Consider the following 5586-nt stretch of genomic DNA (forward strand, 5'->3'; position numbering starts at 1 on the left):
GGACCAATAACAACTCACTTAAAGCTTATCATAAAATGTAGGACCGATTACATAAGTGACACACATTGATATCTGACCTTGTATTCATAACAAGAAACAACAAAATAATTCACTCTATATACATAGAAAAATATTGGGTTTATTTCTAATTGCACCATGTCTTTGTGCAACCTACAACCACCAAATGTTCAATTATAAGTTCATGCATGACAAAATTTCTTTTCAAAAAATATACAATATATACCTCATAAATAGTGACAAATCAAAATTTAAATTATTTGATATAGTTTCTACTGAGATGGGAAAGAAAATAAGACAGAATTTCATATAACTATGGATTAAAACATATACCTTCAACAAAGATGTAAGTTTTTTTTTTTTTCTTTGGTCAATTACATGTAACTAAACTAATTGTTTTTTCACATTACATGATTTGGACATGTAGACCAATAACTTATAAAGAATGGTGTCATTCTCTTACTTTGGACTAGTATAACTGAATCACATTCATATTGCATAAAATATTGGCAAGAACTATATATACGTACATGTAGTACAACAATTGTGGTAACAAGGAAATTTGAACCTTTGATGTTAAGGAAAGAAATACATGTCAATTATGGGCACACTACGTTCAAGAGAACTGACTGAGACAAAGGAAGGGACCTGTGAAATAACAATTATGATGAAGAAAGAAAGGCTCCAGAAAATAACACCATTCAATAACGATCTATTATAAAGGAACAATAAGCTGTAGAATGTCATAAAACACAATTAAACAGAAGGCTGAAACAATCCAAATATCAATTAGAGAACTGGGTGAATGTCTCTGGATATGAGATGAAAGATCACAAACATTCTTTTCTTTCTATTAGATAAGAACTCTCTCATTAAAAGAAGAGAGGTATAAGAGAACTAAAAGGCATAAAAATCAAGGCATGGGAATGCTACCAGGACAATTATAAGAACTCAACTCTAAGGACTTCAGAGTTACCAGTATATCAGAATAGAATCAATTTACAGATCAATTCCAGCAGTAAGTTCCTGTGCTTGGTGTTGAGAGTAGAATTAATTTACAAATGATTGCAAATTAGACCTCATTTGATTTTCGGTTTTCAAAGATTTAGCAAATAGATACTACTTCTACCTATGAGTTTTTTTGTTTTGTAATTTACCACCTAATGTTTTTAAAATTAATGTCTATGTTTTAAGAACTATAGAAAGTAAACTTTTAAAATTTATTTTCCAATAAAGAAATGATGACGAAACAACCTTAAATTTCAAAAAGATTAATCTGAACTGAAGTTTTAATCAAATAAGGTCTTAGTGTTTGTTTAGGAACCTTGGTATGATTAGATTCCTCAATTCACCCAAAACTTTTCTGGTTCTTGTTACTGAAATTGCATGGTCTACAATTACTTTAAAATAAAGAAAGAAAATACCATGTACCTATGAGAGTCTTTTGGGTCTAAGAAAATGAGTTTAATTTTATTGTGGTGCGGTGTTCTTATTTTCCCCCTCATTTCACTAAATAATATTCTCCAATCACTTATCTCGGGAACAAATATTCTAGACAACTGAAAGAACCAAAATGTGTTAGAAATATAAAAATATAATGGAATACAATATCACTCCCCCATGTGAGGCCACTTGGCCTTGAGGTCAATCAAGTCTTGAACCAACTACACTTTCCCCCTCACCATAACAACTTCCTTAGCTAATTACGAATTCTACCCTAATAGCATTTCTATTAGTTATCAGACTTCAGGAGAGAAGTTCATTCCAGAGTTTCATTTATTGAGGTTTCTTCTAAGCATTGGACTTCCTTCCTCCATGGTCCTCATTATTCCAAAGAGTCTAATGTTATAATGTTAGCTGACAACCAGCATTTTAAAACTAAAGCTGGCCTCTAGATTTCTCCTTCCTTAGGGATGAGGCATACAAGCCAATAAGCTTCAAGTTATATAGAAAAATATCAATAATGGCACAAAAAGTAAGATCATCAATTATTAAAAGAAAAAAACTCACCTCCATCTATTGTAACTTGTATAACAGAGATTCTAAGGCCATTCTCAAATATCAACATCACAACTATTGTCAATGATAGAATCCACTGGCTTTTAACTTTTCTCTTAAGTCAAAAATCAGCTCCCCCGGAATGACTCTCCGAGGGTAAAAATCAGTCGTTAAAACATTGTTAAAATCTCATACGCTCTAATTCTTCCCTTGGATTTAGAGGTTCAACCCCCCACCCCCTGCAAGGATATGCATGAAATTCAAAAGAGTATCACGAAGGAAAATACTAAAGTTTAAGCCATGTAACATTTCTAACTTGTGGGGATAGGATAGAATGGATTTTTCTTAAAAAAAAAAAAAAAAAAAAAGCTATTGGATTTTGTGATATAAAATCAGGAGGTCCTCCTAGTTTCCTGAGAAGGTTGTTTCAAATTCAGTAGCAATCCAAAAGAATGGAATTATAAGCTGTGTAATTGCAGATACCTAATGTCAAACGTTCCATTAGTCTTGTTAGGATAAAGAGTTTGAATCTTCTATCCAATAGATGCTAGATACATTAAGAACATACTAAGAGGGCTGTAAGAAACATGCAATACAAAACTCTGCTGTTTGATTCTTTTATTTTCTACCAGTAACGCTCAAGATCCAATTTTTGTACACCAATAGCAAGAAACTTCCTCTAGAAACCACGTTCTTTGAATTTCCGCCTTGAAAGATATGCTACAGATTCGGTATCTACCATCATGAGTAAGAAATTGAAGGAAAGAATGACTAAAAGGGCTAACAGGTAATCAAACGATCCAGTTAAAAATTAGGAGTTTACTCTAAGAAGAGAGTTAACCAATGCAATAACCTAAATGTTAGGCCTATGCCAACATTTTGATGATCAACAAAACGCCACAAAGCTTACATTTGAACCAAAATCATTCGTGTGGTATTGTCTGAGATTTGGGAACAGAATGATTGCAATTTTAACAATAGAGCAAAAACATCAAAGGAGAATTTTTATTGCAGTTTTTTGGTGTAAAGGATTACCTACCTCTCAAAGACTACAGCATAGATTTTCTTGTTGCAAATTGGACCCATCTTTTGTGTTACCTATGATTGGGAGTTTCTGAATATCCTTTGGATTATTTCATCCATCAATGAAACTGTTTCCTGTCCAAAAAACAAGGAACAAAGGAGATTTGGGAGCTCCCTGCATCTCCTAAATTCTCAAAAGATAATGTTCAAGCCGAAAAATGCAGAAAAAAAGAAAACCTGGCTCCTCCCACAAATGCTTCTCTATAACAACCCTCCCTTACATGGGCCTCGTCCTAAATACCAAAAAATTACAGGATCGACTCTGACAACAATAACTACCCTTCACACAATCGCGCCCTTCTTCACATGGTTTTTTTTTTTTCATTTTATAAGAAACGATTTCATTGATGAATGAAATAATCCAAAAGAATACAAGAGGGCCCTTCTTCACATGCTTAAAGTCGTGAACTTTTGCAATTGAGGGCCTATCACCAAACTTTTCCATTCAGCCTTGTTATGCATCAGGTCAATCTCCAGAATTTAGTATACTGTAATCCAAAATCCTGAGTGCTTTCTGTGAGAATATTAGCAAGGTATACGTTGGAGATATTAGCAGAATAATAATATTTGTAATTCCTTCTTCAAACTGCAATATAGTTACATTTGGTGTCTCCTTATATTCTATTTACTTTTTTGACTTACGTACTTACGTACACTTCGACTAATCTCACGGGACACTTTAGCTAACCCTCATAGAAAATTATTTCATGGGTAGGTAGCTACCATGCATTAAACTCATGATCTCTTAGCCATTTATCAAGATTTTGTCTCCTTTTATTATCACTGGGCCAATCTATGATGGTTTACTTTGGCAACCTTCTTAAGCTCACCAAATATCATATCCTAACTCATTGGGGAAAAAATTAGTAAAACTTTAAATTTAAGAAACCAGGGTACAACATCAATGCCCTAACCTAACTATGGCACACTAAATCCAATACCTAGATATTACATATAATCTCACAACCTCCACTACCCTATCAACATTCTAATTTCTATCAGTAATGGATCAACAGACTTAGGAGTACCTCGGGGATGGTTGAGAAAATTATCAGACAATCATGAGTTCATAGTGTACAAAATGAAGTATTAAAAAAAGAAAATCTTCTAGATATAGACTAAATGTCAAAACGATTCAAAATAGAGGGGGTCACCGAGTAGACGGCAAGTCGTCTGATGGATCGGAACAGCTGGAAGTCAAGACTCCAGATTGTAAAACCAAAGGGATTGAGTTACCATGGATTGGAATGGGAGAAGACGTTGATAAGCAATGGAGATTAGGGGTTTTAAGAAGGAAGATGAAGAAGAGAAGAGACAGGGAAAAGCGTTATAATTTGATTTATCATTTATGGTGTGTGTTTTGTTAGAATTATTAAATAAACAGTACTGTTTGTTCGTCAAATTTTATCTTTATCTTATCTTATCCGTTTCTGAATTATCTTTATCTTAATTACTTTCTCTCTTCTTTTGTTTTTTCCTTATCTCGCTCTTCTTTAGGAACGTTGACTGAGCTACAAATCCTACGACAATCTTTGATAATATGTTGTCTAATGCACACTAGGTTGGTTGTTTAGGAAGTTTTTGTTTGTCATGGATCTTCCTCGTCGTTAGAACGTTGGAATGTGTGTTTTTGGGGGAGAAGAGGGGTTTTAGTTTGTTAGTGCTTCTCTTTACGTTATTGTTTTTAGAAAGATATGGATGAAAATTTGTCAATCAACTTTTTAAAACTCAAGAATTTTTTGTCTCTTCTTTACGTCTTCTTCAAGTAATTTTTTTCCAACTTATCCCCATTTTATTTTTCTTTCTCCATCATCATTTATGCATTTTTTTTTTTAATTTTTTCATTTCTTTTTTACTCTCTTTTAGTCTTCTTCGCTGTTTTCTTTCCTTTTCGTTTTCTTCGCTCTCTTGTTCTTCTTCCTCATTTGCATAAATTCGACGATGTTACGAAACAAGACACGGGCATCAAAGAACAAGAGAGAAAATGGCAAAATTAGTCATTTTCGTGTGTAGAAGTGTTTTAAAGAAGAAAAGAAATGACAAATTGATAATTTCATGATGTCAACTAGCAATTATTTTTAAAAAAGTAAACCATTTATCATTCGGAGCCAACAAATGACATTTCCCCAAGAATGAAAGTAAGAAGGAAAATTTGTGAGAAGAAGTGTAAAGAGAGGAATTAGAATAAGAGGAAGAATCATAAGCAATATCTAGAAAAAGGAATAATAATAATGATGATGATAAGTTTGGTGATACAGCACAGAAGTTAGAAAACTTTGTTTAGAAAAATTGGTCACACTTCATTTTACTACATCCTTACAAAAACCAAAGAAAGTTGGTTGTTTGATCATCACACAAGGCCTATTTGTTTCTTATCTTCATATTAAAAAAAAATCACAAATTTATCCAAACTAAGTAAAAAAAAGGTTAGGAAGTGAAACTTCAAACGAACTATAAAATTATCAATATGCTATCATTTGAATTGCT

At 32.9% G+C, this 5586-nt stretch overlaps 1 long non-coding RNA gene across 2 annotated transcripts; it reads right to left on the minus strand.

The window, feature by feature from the left end:
* Positions 1-4427, minus strand: LOC107991911 (uncharacterized). Of its 2 annotated transcripts, XR_007823209.1 has the most exons (4): positions 4254-4427; positions 3056-3613; positions 2029-2255; positions 1-1953 (listed from the first exon to the last, which is right to left on the minus strand). It is a non-coding gene; the product is annotated as an uncharacterized LOC107991911 (long non-coding RNA). The 2 variants fall into 2 exon arrangements; XR_007823208.1 differs by having other exon boundaries at positions 1-2255.
* Positions 4428-5586: the final 1159 nt, after the last annotated feature.

The sequence above is a fragment of the Cucumis melo genome, chromosome 8, assembly GCF_025177605.1.
Source record: "Cucumis melo cultivar AY chromosome 8, USDA_Cmelo_AY_1.0, whole genome shotgun sequence".
Taxonomy (NCBI): Eukaryota; Viridiplantae; Streptophyta; class Magnoliopsida; order Cucurbitales; family Cucurbitaceae; genus Cucumis; species Cucumis melo.